The sequence below is a fragment of the Actinia tenebrosa genome, unplaced genomic scaffold (genome assembly GCF_029948245.1).
Source record: "Actinia tenebrosa isolate PJP-AT-01 unplaced genomic scaffold, QUT_ActTen_1.0 PGA_scaffold2__45_contigs__length_23673736, whole genome shotgun sequence".
NCBI lineage: Eukaryota > Metazoa > Cnidaria > Anthozoa > Actiniaria > Actiniidae > Actinia > Actinia tenebrosa.
Genome location: NW_028292579.1, coordinates 2,338,061 through 2,357,036, shown reverse-complemented (window position 1 = coordinate 2,357,036; position 18,976 = coordinate 2,338,061). Strand labels below are relative to the sequence as shown.

Here is an 18,976-nt window from a genome sequence, read left to right as displayed (position 1 = left end):
AAATAAAGGAGAAAAGATTAATGCGCATAATTTACTTGTAACAAACGGTTGCTCTGTGCTGTTGTGCTTTAAGAAGTAAAGCCCCTGTTTTACACGCTGTAACTTTAAGCTAAACTTGTGTTCAACGTCGTTGAGAGACAAGATTCAAGGGAGCGTAGCACGGCACAATTTCATAGTGAAACCTGCTCCCGAATTTTCGTTTGCGGCACGAGTATATAAGAACCAAAAGTTGTTCACAAGTTTTAGCTTTAAGTTTCATTGTGTGAAAGGAACTTAAAATCAAAACAGGCGCGCGAAGTGGCGAAGGCGCATGAGTTAATAAAGTTTATAACTTATTAAAGTGCAATAAAAAAATGTTGGCGCTTCGTGCGTCCTGAAATCTTTGTTTGTTCCACTTTGTCTTTGGGTGTATTTTATTCTTGGTAGGGTGGAGTCTAGATATTGAAGGGTATTTTTCAGCTGTTGTTTTAATTTTTTTTTTTGTTTCCTTTTTTTTTTTTTTCGCTTTCTGTTTTTATGGGTCAGACAATAAAAGTCACACAATAAAAGTTCAATATTTTTTATTATCAACTGCGTGATCTAATCAATTGAATTCAAAGAGAATTACTTCAAACCCCCGAAAAAATTTTTGCCACAAAAAATTAAAAGATCACACCCCAAAAAACATAAATGTGAAGGTCACGTGACTAGTCACGTGACTAATTAACATATTTGTGTTTTTGCCCTAAAACAAGCGTTTTTTCGGGTTTTTATCCTCCATAAAGTGCTGAAATAGTCTCTTCTAGTGGTTTTATACCTTTTGGGCTAAAAATATTGCTAGAAAATTGCCGATTTTTTGATAAAAAATAAAGTTTTTTGTGGGATCCCTGTGTAAAATGCTAGTATCCAGTCTCTTGGTGTGACTTGTGCCATTTGAATCTTGCTTCCTTCGCAGTTCGACGTGTGTCAATCTGTGGAAATATAAAGAAGAGTTTTTACTAAGACAAAAAAAGATTATCAGCTCGTGCTCCATCTAACAGAGAGGCAAGGACACGAGAACTATGAAAGGTAAGAATTATTCTGTTTTTCTGCGTTATTCTTTAGTTTTTCCGTATTTTTAACCGCTTTAAAGACTTCGAAAGTTCGATTGACCGCCATGACACGTGTTGGCTTTGAACTCTAAGAATTTCACTTTTTCTGGCAAAATCATAATTTAATTTACCACAAATATGTAATTTTAGGAAGTTTTCAAACAGTTTGTAAGCTTAATTTGAGTATATTTCAGTTTTTTTCCATATTTTGAAACTTTGGTCATCATCGTTACACGAAACTTGGTTCGTGAAACTTTAAAAACTCCCCTCCCTCGTTAGAAACGTGAAAATCCTAAATATTAATGTCCTAATGACTTATCTTTCTTTGTATTGCAGTTTTAAAAGTAGAACTTACACGTAAAACTCTCCATAAAACTGTCCAGTGATCTGTAACAAGATGGCTGCCGATACTGACATCTGAGCCTCATTACCATACTGCATCGTGACTCTAACCAATATATAATGGAATACTTCAGTATTAATCTGGTAATAATGGGTGTACTGCACTAAAACAAGAATCAAAAACACTTGATAACAATGTTGTCTACGAGTATTGAACTGTTGATGACCCTGTGACCTTCATAACAATATGGACTCACGTTGTTGCTGTGGGTGTTGACCTGAATATCAACCTGATGACCCTGTGGACCTTCATAACAATATGGACTCACCTTGTTACTGTATGGATGTTGACCTGAATATCAACCTTGGGATGACCCTGTGACCTTCATAACAATATGGACTCACCTTGTTGCCACAAAAATGTTGGTCATATCCCAAGCAGCAGTTTATTACTAATCATCAGGTTTGTATATTACTCTGCAGAACAATTTCATACATAAGTTAGTTATACAATGCTTTGTTGAGGCACTCCATGGGCTATTATTTCTCAAAACCAACATGGTAGATGTCAGACAACCACAGGGTTCCCACTGTACAACATGGTCTACTGCTGACCAGTACTGTATACTGACAGGACTGAAGGATTGACATGGATTATGCCCGCATTATAGAACATTTATACAATGTAGCCTTAACTAGTATCTGCTAGTAGTATAATCATTTCAACAAATATCCATGATTGATTCAGGTTTCTAAACAGATCTCTTTGACTTTTTCAACAGCTTGATGACAAGTATTGGTATGTGTCATCATTAGATTGTGATGATACTACATTGCATCAAGCTATTGCCAGCAGATGTATGACAGACAAGTAAGTTAAACTATTAGCTTTGTTATAGAATACAAAATACATCCATCCCAAATGAGTCTTTCTTGTTTGGTTTTCATATTCATGACAGTGCAACTACTGTAACTGGGACCACTTGAACAGTTAGACAAGAGAACCAATTAAAATGTAGAATAAAAACAATACATTCCAACTTTGGGTAGTAGAGCCAATCAGAGAGAATGAGAATAGTAATTTGACCCTGATGTTACGTATAAACAACTAGATAATAGTCATCATTTTCTCACGTGAATACAAAAAAGATATTGTTATGAAAGGCTATTGTTTTCTGAGGCTTTCTGATTGGCTCCACTTACCAAAGTTGAAATGTATTGTTTTTATTCTACAATTTGATTGGTTCTCACTGTCTAGGTGGCCCTGAACAGATGTCAGGAAAAAAAATTGAGCATCAATTTCACTCATATTTCATTATTGCGTACACCTTTACCTTTTTTCAAAGTGAACCACAACACATGTACAACCATTACACAAAGAAATATTACTCAAGGGAATGCCACATGAACTAAAATCAATATCTTTGCCTTTTTTTCAGCAGCTTGTCTGCATCTTCAGCCAAGCATCATGTTGTCATAGTGATGATGTTAAGGCCTGGACAGTCTGCAAACATGATAAACAAGTACGTTTACCCACATAGAACACCTCCCTTACAATACCAACAACAGTTTCAAAGCAAAGTATTGTTTTAAGGAATGATTCAAACTCTTGTAACCTTGAAAAAAATTCATGAATGATTTGTTGCTCTATTTTATTATGTCATCACGTCCCATTTTACAGATATCAATATGAACTTAGCTTAGTAAACACTCAGTTTTCTCAACAAATGTCTTTGACTTTTTTCAACAGCTTGTCAGCCTTTCAGCCAAGCATTATGTTGTCATAGTGATGATGCTGTCAAGTTCTAGCCAACAGATAGATGACAGACAAGTAAGTTTAGATATTTGATATATCATGTTAATATTAAGATACTTTGCATACATAGCAATAGACTCCTTGCATTGATTTCTTAGAGGATTCTTCTGAGGGACAATACAATAGGCCGTCTTTGCTTATGCAACAAAAACCAATGTTTTGTTCCCCCTTGTATCTGATGCTCAACTTGATTCATTGTTTGCAACTTATCCCAGCAATTGGAATTCTGGTTAGGGTTAATCCAAGCTTGATCAAAAAGACAATCAAAGTCTAATTGTAAGACTAGCATTCAATAAATAATAATGCAATTTAAGAGTGAAGGTTTTACAGAGTGGCTCTTTATCCACTGAATTCCAATTGGAATATTGGAGCATCCAGAGAAAAACCCTTGAAGCACAGGAGATACAATGAGCAAACTCTACTCACATACAACACGGGTATTGAACCCAGGTCACACTTGGGGAAAGGAGAGCGCTCTGACCACTGAAGCATGCTTACTCCTGTTTTCAAACATCTAACTTTGGCATTTGTTCCTATCTCATGTGTGTTACTCAAAACAGGCAACAGAATATTGACAGTTGCATTCTGTTTTTATTTTCTAGCTACACCAATTCTGTCATATTCAGTTATACCAAGCTGCTGTGCTGCAAAGCCTTGTGAGATGATGCAGCACCATCAAGGGCAAGTCAATAAGTATTGATGACAGGAATCATCCACCAAGGATATTAACACGAGTAACATGGTTTAGAGATTGAAATCTAGAAACATCCAAAATTTTCCAACCAAAAAATAAAATTAGTCTAGTACTTTTCAGAAATTAAAAAAGGAAAAAAATAATAACTTACTACCTCTAGGCCTAGGAGAAAAGTATATCTTTGTAAACAGAAATATTATAGAAAAGACAACAAAAAGACACATTTAAACGAAACTTTTGTGGAAGAATTTTCTAAAACTACAAAAACTTTTGAAGATGGATCTGAAAGCATTTCAGAGCTTCACCTAGGCATAGGGGTAAAAAAAACACAACAAGAATTAAGATTTTAAAAATAAATAAATAGTAAAAATTATGTTTTTGACTAGAGGACTGGTTAAATGCAGGGCTCAAAATAACACAAATGTTTGTGAAGTGAATTCAGACTGTAAAATTTCTGTTAACATTTTATTCTCAAAATCCTATGTGAATTTTTTAAAATCTTAACTGCAATGACAAAGTTGGGATTGCATATTGCCTGCTATTTTGAACCCTGCAGATAAGTTTATTTCACAAATATTTTTGTACACCGTAGGAATATTCTATTCATTGTTTACAAATCCTGAAACCATCTTGATTCAAAACTCTCTTCTGCTCACTGCAATGACAGTAAGATTTTAAAAATCCCTAAATTTATTTTATTTTTAAGACTACAAGTATAATTTACAGTATTCACAAAAAAATGACCAAGAATGCGTTTCAGTTCCTTGCAAGACTTTATAAGATAAAGATAAATTAGGATTTATTCAATCATCTGAAAATGTAGTCATAAAAGACCTTGCAAAATTAATTGATTATTGAATATGGAAAAAAAACTTTTGACAACCAGTCCTCTAGCCTCAGATATTAGATATAGGAGAGTGTTTCACCAAAACATTTTAGATACTAACTCCCAATCAATTAATTATCCAGTGCTTGACACCAACACTAGTCCACTAGTCGGGGACTAGTAACTCTTTGCTGTGGGCTAGTGAAAATAAGGACACTCTAGTCCTGACCATAGGCTGGTGGGTTTTTTGAAGGTTATGAAGGGGAAAGTATTCCATTGTCCAGGAAATATTTTCTGGGCTCATAGATTACTCTGCAGAACTACTAGATTTATAGACTTACTAGCCCATTGCCTTGTATCAGCAAAAGTGAGTGTCAAGCACTGTTATCTAAAACAATAACTTTTTTTTAGCTAAGTCAAGGGTTCTCAGTATAATAACAAATTAAATTTGAAGTAATTTTCTGTTTTGGCCAGTTTTAATTTTTTTTTTAAATTTCAAACAAATTAAGATTGGCTGCTAGTTTTAATACATATTTTTCTTACAAAATCTACTGGGAACCCTTCACTAGTTAGAAACACTCTCCTATATCTAATATTATTATCATTTATTATTTGTACACCAGAAAAATGAAATACACTTGATACCTCCCACGAGGTCCTACCAGCACCAAACAGAAGCTGCCCCACCAGGCCAGGGAACCACAAAAGGCAGTACAACATTGCTGCTCTTGGCAGAGTCTAACCTTGAGGCTATGATCAGATGACTGTTCTGGTGGTGAATATTGTAGGTAAGGATACCAGGTGATGGCTCTCTGCAGATTTCATGGGAGTACGCTGGTGGCAAGAATGCCAGTACACTGTGCAGGTTAGTGTGAGTAAGAGCAGAGATAATCATATCTCACTATTCATGGGTGTGTACAACAGTGATAACTTTAGGGGCGGTGTGCTCAATAGACTTGCACAAGACACCATTCAGACTTTCATACAAGTAGATTATCAACCTGGGAAGACTACAAGTTGAATCATTTCTGGGTGACCTAATCTTGAGTTGAATGATGTTCGGCTAGACTGATATAGAAGGTTCTATCATAGGATTGTAATTTGATAAGTTTTTTCACCAGCAAAATAAGACCTCAGTTTTATATAAAAGTTAAATAGAAAAAATCTTTCATGTAATACTACAACAGAAAAACCATTCCCTTTTCTTGTCCAGTTTATGCTGTGATATCTTGGGTTCAATGAAAATGAACTGCTTTAAGGTTTCCCTCAAACTCGTTTTTTTTTTCTCCATTAGGGAGTATGGATTTCTATTCTTTTCACCGCCCTTTGTCTTGCATAGAAATCACTTCTTCAATAGTTAGGCTTACAATCATGGTACCCAACTGACTATATCATCATGCTTTATTTTCCTTCTAGTGTCTGGAACCAATGCATTCTTTATTCTCTTCACCTTCTTTCTTTACAGAAGATCACTTGTCTGGGAACTGCATTCTTTTCTCTGCACTGTCTTCTTATTTCACAGACTCCTTGGAAGATCTTTCAGTCACTGGGTTACTTAGTAATGGGTTGTCTTACCATGTATCTTCAACGTCTTGTTTCTCTCTATTTGGGTGTCAGGAATTCCTTTCCTCTTTCTTCTTAATACCTTGGAAGATCTCTAGGTCATTAGGCATCTTGGTAATGGGTTGTCTTACCATGTATCTTCAATGTCTTGTTTCTTTTCATTGGGGTCAGGAATCACTGTATTCTTTCCTCTGCATATGTCATAAGATTTCTTGGTCACTGGGCTGCATTGTCTTACCATGTATCTTCAACTTCTTTTTTCTTTTCATTGGGGTCAGGAATCACTGTATTCTTTCCTCTGCATATGTCATAAGATTTCTTGGCCACTGGGCTACTTAGTAATGTGTTGTCTTACCATCTTCAACATCTTGTTTCTTTTCATTGGGGTCAGGAATCATTGTATTTTGAAGATACATGGTAAGACAACGCAGCCCAGTGACCAAGAAATCTTGTATCTTCAACTTCTTTTTTCTTTTCATTGGGGTCAGGAATCACTGTATTCTTTCAGCTGCAAATGTCATAAGATTTCTTGGTCACTGGGCTGCTTAGTAATGGGTTGTGAGCAATGTATCTTCAAGGTCTTGTCTTTTTCCATTTGCGTTGTCTGTAATTGCTTTACTCTTTCCTCTGTATACTTTGGAAAATCTCATGGTCACTGAGCTTCTCTAACCATGGGTTGTTGTAACATGTTTTCAAGGTCTTGTTTCGATCCATTAGCATGTCAGGAATCACCTTATTATTTACTCTGCATACTGTGAAACTACCCAAGACTATGTAATTGCTGTTTAAATGATGAAGTCCTGATGTAAAGAGAGTCACTAAAATGATTAAACTAAATTTAAGACTTCATGGGACACAGGGGCTAGATCGACCATACTATAGTGTTACTTTATGTTTCACATATATATCTATCTATATTGTATAGTGCTTTTAGTAAAACTCTCAGGTATTGGAATCAACCTTTTCTAATGCTTTGTTGATCCATTTTAGGTCAATATCTGAAACTTACTCATACAAGTCTTTTCTACATGTTCTGAAGAGATCATTTTTTACTTTATCCTTATTTCATATTCTGCCTATTTTTCGACTGTCAATCAAGATTTTAAGAATTTACCTTGGAGAAAGTCATTGGATAAAGGTAATCATGCTAAAAACATGTTCTTTTACCTTGCAAAAAGACTTGTACCTCACTTCAGTCTTGTACTTTACTTCATAAACAGACAATCTCTTAGTGAGTTTGATTTCTTGAACTCAACTTTAATTGATTATATTACATTTAACTGAATTAAATACGGGAGCTGCTCAGTGAGTTAAAGTAGCAATATCTTAAAAAACAAACCTTGATGATGGTTAATAGGGCACGCCCCAGGGGGTGGTTACCCCAGCTTGTGATAATCCCTGAAAACCCAAGGTTGTTACAGACAATGATTCTCAATATTTAATCAGCAGCACTCCTTTATATCTAGTATAGTATCTAGTACAATGTTCAATAGTGAGTTGCATCAAGTCCATCATATTTTCATGATTCTAATGTTCTTTACACATTTCTGATATATTTTGCTCGATAACTAAATGTCTCATACACCTAGTAAATTGCTTTTGCCTATGACTAGCTTAGCTGCTATGTCATTGTGCTAATCAAGATATTCATTAGTTTATTATCATATTTGCTTAGAGCACTAGTTTGGTATGGTCATCTAGTGAAATGGGATACTTGAACATAAACAACAAACATTAACTGTGTTATATGTTCAAGAACTGCATTTTTTTCTCAATATTTAAAAATTATTTTCCAGAAATGAAATGATTATTTGGTGAATATTTACTCTATATTCAAGTCTGATATTATACTAAATTATAATATCATTAATTTATTTGGTTTACAAATTTAAAGTTTTGCAATTTTACGTCATATTTTATTAAGGAGCAAGATCATCCAGCCCTAGTTTAAATACATTAGCAATTAAGAGTAAAGGACATTATGGGTACCTTTTGTCTTATCTTCACAACAGGGATCACAAAAAAAATATTTTCACTATATTTTCAAATTTTTAGCAAGATTAACTGTCCTCAAACTGAACATCATCAAGATATGAACTTCATCACTAGAGACAAAACCTTGCAAACACATTCACTACAGACAACACCCTTGCATAAGACCAAGGGTGTCGACTTGAAAGTTTACACTATTTCGACAACCACAACACACTGTACCATGAACAACACTGATAATTCTTTTGCTCAAAAAAATCTCATTTGAAATTTTATTTCAAAATGTATTATATATATATATATACATACTTGTAAACATGTATATGTGTGTAAATAAACAAAAGTTCAAAGTTAAAGTTCAAATCTAACCAGTGACATCCCAATCAACTCAAGTTGTTTTTTATGCGAAGTATCACTTCCACAACAAGACAAACCATGCATAATGAAATATGTCATCTAATATTAAGGTCTACACATTGCCTATTGCATGTGAAATACAAAATACAACATTAACAACCGTTGCAACAGCCAATGTCTACTCTTTGAGCCTAGACTTACAAACACTTCTTTCTCTGTAGATTGAAGACAATCCTGTCCTACAGCAGGCCATGGGTTATCTACATGCTCAGATTCAAACAGATTAAACAGCTAATGTCTACTCTTTCAGCCTCCACTCTGCCTTCAACATTAGACATACAAACAGCTCTTCATCTATAGTGAAAAACAATGCTGTCACAAGCAGGCCATGATCGATCAACCTGCTCAGGCTGCAAAAGGCTTAACCAGCTAATACCAAACTCTGGAATTTGCTTCCTTGATTTGAAAACATTGCACTTAAATTTGTTTTTGGTATGCAAAAGAGAGGTGAATGTTTAGGACAGGTATCAAAATGGAAAATTAGCAACAAATCTTCACCAATCAGCTTTAGACACATTAACTCAAATAATGTTGAAGGTAAAGGCCTTATTTCATTTTAGTTCCTTACGCTAGTAGCTGGTCTTCCAGAAAGCTTGTTTTAAGAATATGCCACAGAAAAAGAAACAGAACTGGACATCCTGATAATCAAACTGTGGACTTCAAGTTCCAATGCATCAAGTCAAACCTTGATGTGGAGCCATTGTTTTGTGGCTATTCAAGTGAATTCAAGAAAGGTCTATTTCATTCTTTTAAATCAGAGTGAAAACGGAAATGTCAGTGTGTATCACTGATTACTGTACTACAAAAATGAGCACCAAATAAGTTACCCACTCATTCATTTATTCTTATATTCAATCATTATTTCAACAGCATAACCATGCCTGAACTTGGTGGTACCACCTAAGGATTTATGATTATTTTAACCGCAGAACACAGTCTTATTTTATTATTTACTGTTTTGAAAAAGTTTTATCAGTACTATAGAGTGGAGAGCTACAGCTTCTTTCCTCACAAAATATTAATTCAACTTTTCTTGTAATGTTCTATTTTTCCTACTAATAGTAGACAAAACTGCCTGCCCTAACTTGGATCTAAATATCAGAATAAATCTAACAACGTCTATATAATAGTTTCTATTAGATTCTCATTAAGTTATCAGTGTTGTCACATATCTTATACCAGTTACTCACCTGTATCCTACATTGACTAAATCTAGAAGTACACCAGAGGTAAGCATTTCACTGTAGACAAGTGTTAGTATATCAGAGTTGAATACCAACCACAGATGGGTTGGTAGTCTTTAAACAAGACTTGCTTCAACATGCATTGTGGATCTTGACTGAGAAAACCTTATGTTTTCATGGTGGCATCATTTACTAATTATTACCAAAGCGCAGGTGTCATGCACTGCTGATGCAGCCAATGTGGTCTGGGTTTGATTCCTGCTGGGCTTAATGTTATTAGTGAGTAGAGATGTTTGTTGGTTTTCTTCTGCGCTTTGAGGCTTTGTCTCTAGGTTCTTGGGTCTTTTCCACCTCCCCAAAAATTAATTTACAATATTGATTAGGAATGAGGGCCAGATTTATCTGTTATACTCTCGTAAAAAAAGGAATTTTTACCCTAATTTTTGTCCATGTCTCATTAATATATTGAGCACTCTGGTCTTGATTGTCAAATAACAAAACATCCAAACATCCTACTAATTTCAATGCAGCCAAATGCAACCAATATCTACCAATTTTAATGAAAACTTAATATCTCAATACCCACAGTAAACCTAAAAAGTTTTGGAATTGGATATCTTGGTGAAAGGCAGCTAGGAATAATTTTTAGATATCTGATTGTTAAGTGGGCTGGCAGTATTCCTGCTTTAAATATTTTAGTCTTTCATGATAAATCATGGCCCTATTTACTAGTATGTGTTGCAATCAGCTGTGGAGTCCTATACGAATCAAATGTGTCATCTCTGGGGTCTTATTCATAAATGAATGGAAATTGTTAGGTCTTTCCTGATCAGAGAGCATTTCTGGGTTCTCCAGTTTTTGTCCCTCTGCAAAACCTTACAAGCTTATTTCTAGTTCTTATATCTATTCATTTTTTCCCAATCTGTGAGTTAGCCGTGCCCTGACTTTGATCAGTCAAGCGGTCGTTTTTCCAATTATCAACAAATTTATTTTTGAGTTTTTGAAGGTTCATATGTCAGGAAACTATTGAGTTTACTCTTATGTTATAAGCCATTAAATGGTTGATTGACAAAATTGGGACCCATTGTAATCACAGTGCATTGTGGAAACATAATTGCAAAAGGTCACCCATTTGATCCTGAAAACAGTGTTGTACATAGTAATGTTTTTGATCTATTACTTTGGCTTATCTGTAACATTTCCGGTGTGCCTCTTGACTGCTGTTCACTGTAGTGAGGTCTCCTAAAAAGTACAAAACCAAATAATTAAGTACCTTGTAATATACAGGTTTACTGGTTGAAAGACTTTTTATTAAGTTGATTAACCCTTCAAATCCAATCATGCTCGAAAGCCGTAAGAATTCAAGTTACTGTACTTAAAAAATTACAGCTTCAATTTTGAGCAAGTTGGCACAAATACCAGTCTAAAATGTTCATTATGAGACAAAAAAACTTTTTGCAGTCCAAATCTTTGGGGAAATGTCCAAAATTGTAATAAAAAACTGACCCAGCATGGCATTTGAGTAGAGACTGTTGATTGGTTGATTGATTTAAGGGTTTCTCTCAGGGCATTCTTCATTGTTCTTAATATGTTGTCATGATTGGTTTAATAAACAATGTTAATCGTCCTTGTTTCACAAGGGTAGCACTTGATGTCCAGTGGCTAACAAACCTGTGACCCTCCCACCATTATCAAGTTGGAATTTTAAAAGTTGATTTTCAAAATCACAATAGATTGTTAAAACAACAGTACATGGGCCTTCTGAACAATTAAACAAAAATGTTAAAAGGTGGTTTACCACGAATTTACATTTTCACATTTTTTAAATAGTCGAAAGTCGTGGTTAATAAGAAGGCATACCAACAAATTATGAACAGGGTCAAATCAACGCAAATTCACCGAAAATTGTTCTAAAACCTGTATCAATCTACGAAGAGAAGTAGAATAGCCAGCAAACGCTCAGAATATTTTTTAGTACATATTGACACATATTATATCTGAAAACCAGGCCATTTTAGATTAAACTGTTTTGCTAGGAGCAAATTTTGTTCAATTTTCTATTGGGTTTGACGATTCTATCCCCCACATAAACACGCTGTGACATCATAGTGAAATAGGGCAATTATATAACATCTAAGTGAGTGAGTGACACATTTGCATATTCAGACACCTCACAATAATTTATTTCTACACTTTGTGTATCCACTAGTTAAAAAGCAGGTTCCAAACAGTGAAGCTATACTGTACTGTTTTTCTCTGGGTTCTCCAATATTCCTCCTTCCTTAAAATGTATCAATCTAAATTCCAGTTTTCTCTCTTAGTTTGCTGTGCACTAACACTGATTAGCCTAGTCAAAATAGGTTTGATTGACGGAAGCAAAAAAATCAAATTTAGGCATGCAGCTTTTGGACACAGAGTTCACATGTTTATGAAAATTACAGTAATTCCATTCCCTAAAAAGCTGTATGCATTATGCAATCAAGAAGAACAAATTCAGTAAGCCATTTACAAGATAAAGCCTATCTAAGCATCAAAATACAGTACATCTTTTGTTGAATTGTTCTGGACTTCCTAATGTTGTTTTGTCAAAGGATGCAATAAGATATGAAAAATATAATCAGAAAGCTTAAAAAAGTCACTAATCTAACAGTGGATATCTATAATATTGGGAGACGGCCTAATACACACCACCTGACATGTTACCGACCATATCAGGTTCATAAATATCATTGTTGTGCATAAACTTTGCATATCATTATCTCAACAGCATATCATTATCTCAACAGCATATCATTATCTCAACAGAATATCATTATGTTAACATCAATATTATACAAACAAAATACTTCAACACAGAAAGGCTAATTTAATTATTTTTTGAAAAACTTAAGATGCTTTAAGTATAGGGATCCCTTTGGTTTAAAGTGAATAAAACCCTGTGGTAAGGCAACATTATGGCACTCATTGATCTTCTTCAGAGGGCTCAGACCATATACTTTGTATCAGGCAATGTATCCCAATATTCTGATGGTGCACATGGTGAAAAGTGAGTTTATAGTGTATTGGGATCCCTGTGGTTTAAAGTGAATAGCACAGTGCACTGATTCTAAAAATAGCTTAAAGATTCGGAGAATTATACGAACCGATTTTATTATTTTTACTTAAAGTTACAATAGTAACCCATGTAAACTAAGATCAACTGCAATCGGCTGTGAAAATTATCTGCTGAAAGTAAACTTGTAAGTTTGTTTGTGCGAATTTGCCTTTGTCTTCATTTTTATGACGTCACGATTGGGCTGCACTATTGGTAAATGGTATTGGGAACCCTGTGGTAAGACCTGATAACTTGAGTGATCTTTGAACAGAGGTCTTGGACCAATATGGCCATGCATCCCAATATTCAGATGTTGCACATGGTGAAAAGATAGTTTATAGTGTATTTGGATTCCTGTGTTTTAAAGTGAAATTAAAATTGGTATTGGGAACCCTGTGGTAAGACCTGCATACATTATAAGCAAGGGTCTTTTAATTTCATACTGACCAATACAGGCTGTACGTACTGTACTGGGCCATGCATCTCAATATTCTGATGGAGCCAGATGGTGAAAACTATTGGGATCCCTGTGGTTTAAAGTGAGTTGAAAAACAGTATTGGGAAGCCTGCATACCTTGTGGCACTTAGTTATCTTTGAGCAGGACCTATATGGATATACCAATGGTGCAGACGTGGTAAGGCCTTTTGATAACAGCATATAATATGCATGCACCAATGTGATTTTAGTTTGTGTTTAAAACTGAGATTGTTTTGTGTCTTTTGATAACGATGTATAATATGCATGGATTGAGCATTTTCCTTTACATTCAGAATTAAAATCATTTTGAGGCTTTCAATAGCAGCATGTAAAATACATGGATCAAACATTTTCCTTCCTGTTTTAAAACCAAATTTTTTTCATATTTGATAACTCCTGATATCACAAGCTGCATCATCAGCATAATGACATGCACAGGCTGTTACAGCCCATATGGTCTATATCGGTACAGTGTATGATGCAATTGAGAGGCTGACTCACAATCTACCACAGGGTGACCAATATCAAACCGAATTGTCAATTTACCACAGGGTTACCATCAACATGATACTTACAAAATTATAGAAGTAATCTATTCCTATAAATGTTAACGTTAACATAATGATATGCACCGCTCTAATGATTGTTTTTCAATATTTCTTTAAAGATCATTTATAAGCGTGAATGGCAACCTTGTTTTTGTTCAGCACAAATAGGCTTCAAGACACAAAATAGAACTTTCAACTAAGAACTTTTGACTAAGACCTTATAGTGAAACTACACCTATACCTATACAACATTGTTATTACATTGTTATTGATTGGTGGATGCTTCACCTCTCACTGTGTGCTAATTCACGATCAAATGGAAAATCAATAATAATCTGATCCAGAAAACACCACCTCAAAGGGCCTTCTACTTGAAAAACAGCAGTCAAGGACTGCATGTGGCTACTGTTATATCACAGAATCATGTGGATATGTGAATAGTAGTTTGTAGGATGAAAAATAAAAAATAAAAAAAAAGGAAAGAGTGATCTATTTTATAATTTGGTTTCTATGTTTTGAGTGTAACTGATTGCATTAATACCCTTCCAGTTTTAAGCCCCCCACCCCCCTCCCAGTTATAAGCCCATGAACCTTTGGTTCTTTTTGTTTAGTTCCCTGATGCACATAAAAGATTGACTGGGAAGATATTAGAAATAATAAAAACATTTATCCTGGACTTTCTTTCCTTCCAGTTATGAGCACCCCCACTGAATATAAGGCCCCCCCCTCCCCACAGGTACAAGTCCATCATAAATCCTGGATAACATAATAATAATATAAGGCCAGGGCTTATGACCAAGAATTCCACAGTAACCATTCACCTCGTATATTCCATTCACTGCCACAACCCATGGTTTTCCCACTGTCTCTGTATTCACAAACCAATCAAACAATGCTTATATTGATGGACACAGGCTAAGCGCATGCACTTAGAATGAAAATATGTTTTTCAACTTAACTTCATAACAGTCATTCATAACTTGATAATTTTGAAGCAAACTATTAAGGTCAATGTCAAAATGGTAAGAACTCTCCTGTTCAAGTTGTCTTAACATGTACATAATTAAGCATGGCAGGTTTCATCCAAGGAAAGTTTAAAAAAACTCTGCAATTTTGTTCTTTCTCTGAAATTCCAAATTCCTCTGGGGGGGGGGGGGGGGGGGGGGCTATGGATAATTTCCGCAACTACACAGTTGATCAATATCTAGACTGATTTTATAAGTTGGTCCCAGTTGAGTGGATTTCGCTATTCCATCTAGTCGATAAATTAGATATCAGCATAGGCTTATCCACTGGATAAGGATTTATCTGGGCCTGGTTGTACGAAGACTGGATAGTGCTATTCAACGGATAAATCTTATCCAGTTGATAAATTTATTGGAAAACAGCATCAACTTATTCACTGCATAAGGATTTATCCAGTGAATTTCTAGAGATAGCGCTATCCAGGCTTTGTACAACTGCGCCCTGTTGGATAGCGTAGTGTTCTTACCAGGCCACGCCATTGCGGTAATCGCGCATAAAAATCAGAAATGGCGCACAAATTTCAACTCTTTGCTCCACCAAGGGCGCATGAATTATCCAAAGAATACTTCCTGATAATTTTAAAAGATTTAGAGTACTTTTGAAATAATAAAAGTCGCATTATATTGTCAATAAACAAGGTGAAAGTCCACATGAAACGACATGAATCGAACATAGCCGCCATCTTGTATTTCACTCTCCAAGAGGTCTGGGACTAGTCTATGTTAACTGACCTTGTTATGGCTGCCCAGTGCAAGTTTATTGTATCATGATTACTAATAAAAAACTGTCTTACATTGTTGTAGATTTGCAACAGAGTTACTGGCAAAAAACATTATTATTCTTTGTTTAAAGATTTTGGAAATGGCCCATCCAGTTTTCTAAATGACCGCTAAATTTCGGATTGGTGGGCCCTTTGACCCCCTGAAAGAAATTCCTGGTCAGAACACTGATAGCGCTATCCACTCTTTATACAACCAGACCCAGCCGGTCAGTCGCTGGTCATTTCAGGAAAAATTCTTAAAATTCTCAATAGAAAAATATTGATGGGATAGTTTTAGGGAAAAAACCCCAATAATGGAAAAAATTGAGGGAAAAACTAAGCCCATGCTTGGTTACCAATATGGGATGAATTTTCTGGAAAATTTTTCTCAACAAAATCCTACAACTGGGAATCAAATACAAGCTTCCCAATGGAAAACTATCTATGGGAGTGAATGGAAATTCGTGGGATAAAAGAAATAAATTTTGGAATAAAATGAAACTTAGGGATATCAATAGAAATATGGTCTGGTAGTGATTAATAAAGAAAGAATTTACTGAGAAATAAATTCAAAAAATTAATGCTGATTCAAATTAAATTAAATTAGTTTTTCAGATGCTTTGTGCTTACGTAATTACATAATTCTATTTAGCCTGCTTAGCAGGCGTTCGGGGGTGGTTTTTTGCTACTTTTGTTTAGTTTTTTCCATTGCTGAGCATTGCAGATCAAAAATAGCCGCACAGAACCAAAAAACGAAACATGTGGGAGAGAGGAAAAACAAACACCTACAACCAAGGTCTCATGTGCTCAATGTCAAATAAATTTCATAAATAACTGGACGCACTAAGTTACTAGCCTGTGCAACAGGAGTATACTATTTACCAAACATAGCTTTTTATGAATAAGACTTTGTAATATTATAAGCAATTTAGATCTGTTAGATGTGTGAACTAGGCTAAAATATATACCACATTCCTAAACATTGAAGGGAAATTTCCTAATACTAGTACATCAAACTAGTAAACCAACGACTGCTGAGAATCCATCAAAACATTCCTAACTTCGATTTGCCGTTTTTGACAAAGTAGAAAAGTAAAAATAATTTACCATTTCCCTATCTATGTTTTCTATAAGCTTAATTAGTATTTTTACACAAGTGAATGCAATCAATTTAAAAAACGTTGACGTCGAACGGCTCAAGCCTACGCGACTGGACCGAAAGGAATACGGGTAAAAATCACTGAAGCGGTTAAATATTCGTTCTGAATTAATTGTTCCCGCTAGTGAATAAGATAATAATGGCGAGGAACAATCCATCAAATGCATGTTTTTGGGTTTAGGGAAAGAAAAACAAAGTAGTTATGATTCAGTTCACAATTCCAAAAATATGAAGGTATTAAAAAATGTCTCATTCAACACTTCCCGCTCGCCTAGGAAGGTTAGTGCTGTAAACCAGGCATAACTAGTCACATAAAATTATGGACTCAACTCTGCTTCAATGATTACTACCCAGAGTTCCTTTCGGTCCAGTCGCGTAGGCTTGAGTTGGTCGATGACAACATTTTTTGAATTGACTGTATATTAAATCCAGCACGCTCATTGGTCACAATTTACTTATTTTCTTATGGTGTTATATTTACCTACAGGTGAATATAGAAGTGAAGGCATTTTTGAAAAATGACGGAGAGCCATTTCATCAAAAAAACAAACCTTTTTCTCTGTTATTTATTTAACTCACTTGTGTTAAAAATACTAAAACAACTATTTACCTCAGACAAAGTGAATTTTGGGGAATATTTACCTCACAGCTCAAAGACTGGCATCTTGGTAAATATTTCCTGATATTCACTTTGCCTTTGGCGAATAATTGTTGATTATTCTCAAAAAGTAGTTAAATCCTGGTGACCCAAACCCTTGCTAACTCAAATCTCTTGCTAACTCGAACCAACATTAAATTCCCTTGATTACATCATACATTTACTATATTTTACCCTCATTTAATCGAACCTTCAATAACTCAAAATCATGCTTGCTCTTTCTTTGTTACCCTTCAGGTTGTTTTGTATATAATTTTACCCTCGATAACTTAAACTTTGTTTCAAGGCCTACAAGTCAAAACATATAAATAAATGTTAAAAATATAATATAGAGTGCAAACAATATATCTTCGAAATATTAGTAATACTAACTTACACTATTTTATGCTAATTCTATTGTTTTCTTTTGTTTAACTAGCACTATTTTGAACAATTTAGTAATTACCTGTAGTGTTTCACGGATATATTGTTTGCACTCTAATATTATAAATACAAAAATAAAAATTATATTATTATATTATTATGCTCTAGAATATTTAATTTATTTTAATGGTTTTTTAAACATTAATTTGCGAAACACAAAACGTGTTAATTCATTCCTGTGAGAACACCGTTTTTTTACATCCAATGAAAATACATAATAAAGCAGTCAGCAGCAACCAGTTCTTTTAACTAGTTCTTAACAGGCTTTCCTGCTTAGTTCTGTGTTATTAACCAAATAAATACTGTTCAAATATTGTTCATTTTTAACCCTTCTCAGTTATAAACCTGATTAAAACGCTTATGTTTGAAGAAAAATGAATATATGAGCAAAACAAGGTAATTTATTTTTATCTCCAGAAAACTTGTACAAAACACTACCAAAAATACTACCAAAAATAGGTTTTTGTTTTCCATGGAGGGGTAAGGATAGGTTTTGGTCTCCTTCAAGGTACCAAGAAAATTGGTTTTAGAAATTATCTCAAATAAATAGAAAATTGAGCAAAGATATTGGAAAAAGTATTAATGCACATCTTTAAACTTATTCGCGGATAGAAAATTATCCTACGAATACAAAATGTGTGTTTGAAAACAAGGTTTTTAATACGGGGAAAAAAACGTGCCAAAATGAACACCCGCTAACACAACGAAAAGACCGCAAATATCGAAGGAAAAGACCTACAGAGAAGCATTAATACGTAACTTTAATATTTCAAGAGTTCGTGTAAGGTTCTAAATGTTTCTTACCGTCTAAATAGCGAAGTTTCGTGTCTTCTCAAATCTTCCAACAATCCGCCATGTTTTCTTGCTCATGTGACCGAAAGGGCTGGCGGGACATCTGTATAGATCTGTATAGCATGGGGAGGGAG

The 18,976-nt window shown here is 34.7% G+C and overlaps 1 long non-coding RNA gene across 9 annotated transcripts; it reads right to left on the bottom strand.

Moving 5' to 3' along the window:
- Positions 1–543: 543 nt before the first annotated feature.
- LOC148908987 (uncharacterized) lies at positions 544–18,917 on the bottom strand. Of its 9 annotated transcripts, none has more exons than XR_016120467.1 (8): positions 18,855–18,917; positions 11,085–11,146; positions 9,911–9,961; positions 7,651–7,709; positions 2,747–2,916; positions 1,818–1,889; positions 1,426–1,518; positions 544–950 (listed from the first exon to the last, which is right to left on the bottom strand). It is a non-coding gene; the product is annotated as an uncharacterized LOC148908987 (long non-coding RNA). The 9 variants fall into 9 exon arrangements; XR_016120473.1 differs by having other exon boundaries at positions 2,841–2,916; XR_016120468.1 differs by lacking the exon at positions 7,651–7,709.
- Positions 18,918–18,976: the final 59 nt, after the last annotated feature.